This window comes from Chrysochloris asiatica, unplaced genomic scaffold (assembly GCF_000296735.1).
Source record: "Chrysochloris asiatica unplaced genomic scaffold, ChrAsi1.0 scaffold00120, whole genome shotgun sequence".
Classification (NCBI taxonomy): Eukaryota; Metazoa; Chordata; class Mammalia; order Afrosoricida; family Chrysochloridae; genus Chrysochloris; species Chrysochloris asiatica.
The window spans coordinates 49,540-51,038 of NW_006408638.1; positions in this window are offsets into that span (position 1 = coordinate 49,540).

The window sequence follows — 1,499 nt, forward strand, 5'->3', positions numbered from 1 at the left end:
TTCTGAATAAGACTTTTTAAAGAGTTGGGACCTAATAAGTGTACATGAAGATTTCTTCCACCTTACTTTTGAAAAGTTCAGTTATATCTAAAATTATCTATGCAATAATTACATCAAGGAGAAAAAAAAAATCACTGTCCTATAAGAAAAATGATGAATCACTTCTATTGAAAACTAAAAGAGTCAGACCAAAATTAACTGATTCTTGTAGTTTAGTTTATCCATAAAATTATTTATCTTTTTCTTACTACTAAAGTTTTCTTTCATTTGTTTTTAACTTTTGCTCAAGGATGATAGAAACTCTCCCTAGAGAGGTTTTAAATAGTATTCCTGATTTCTAAGAATTTTACTTTTATCATTGTGAAAAGCTCAGTAGTGTTAAATTCTGACTTAAAATTGGTTTTTGCAAGAAATTCACATTTCCCTCTCTGTTATAATGATTTTTGGTATGCAACCAATAAAGTAATTATCATTTCTTCTAGTGCTGGGAAAGGCTTGTCTTATACATGTGGTTCCCCAAAAATGTGTTGAAGTTGAAGGATCTAAAAGTAACATAGCAAGAAAGAAATTTTTGCTCTAAATAAAATTTTGATCTTTGTACTAAATAAAATCCCCCAAACCTTTTTGAATACATTGATTATTTGAGAGAAATTTTAATTGGGACCATATATAGGGTTTCCTAGTAGCATCGATGGACTCAAGCATGGCAACAGTAGTGAGGTTGGCTCATGATCGGGCAGTGTTTTGTTCTGCTGTGCATAGGGTCGCTATAAGTTGGTGCCGACTTGATGGCACCTAACAACAAGTAATAGTAAGGGCCTGAATTAGCAGGTGGTAGTGAAAATTCCTTTCAAATAATCAGTGCATTCATTGAGTCCTGGTGTGGCGCTGTGGGTTAATGCGCCAGACTGCAAAGCCACTTGAACTGTAAGATTGGTGGTTCAAGCTCACCAGCTGCTCCTCGGAAACCCTATACAGGGTTGCTATGGGTTGGAATCGACTCGGTGGCACTTAACAACAGAGGCGGGTGGTGGGCTGAACTGCCAACCTTGTAGTTAGTAATCCTGTGCTTCTCTTCCAGCACCACACCAGGACTCAATGAATGCATTGATAATTTGAAAGGAATTTTCACTGCCACCTCCTAATTCAGGCCCTTACTGTTAATGAGATCATTCTCCATGCACACTTTGGGAGCTGCCTTTGTTTTAGACACTTTTTTTTCCACAAATGTTTATATATTTAGCAGCCTTGAATGAAAGAGATCACATACTTCTGGAGCAGAGGGCAGGTTTGTTTACTGTCCAATCTAATTGAAACAGTGCCTCACTCGGGAAAATATTAGATTGACTTACTTCCCATTATAAACATATTAGTTTCCCCAAGCTCAGAATTATTGTCCTCTAGTGCAACCTACTGAGTATTCAGACATTTAGCCGGCTCTGTAGGAATAGAGGATTGGGAACTAGCACAAATGCCAATGGTATTCTGGTTACCCTTAC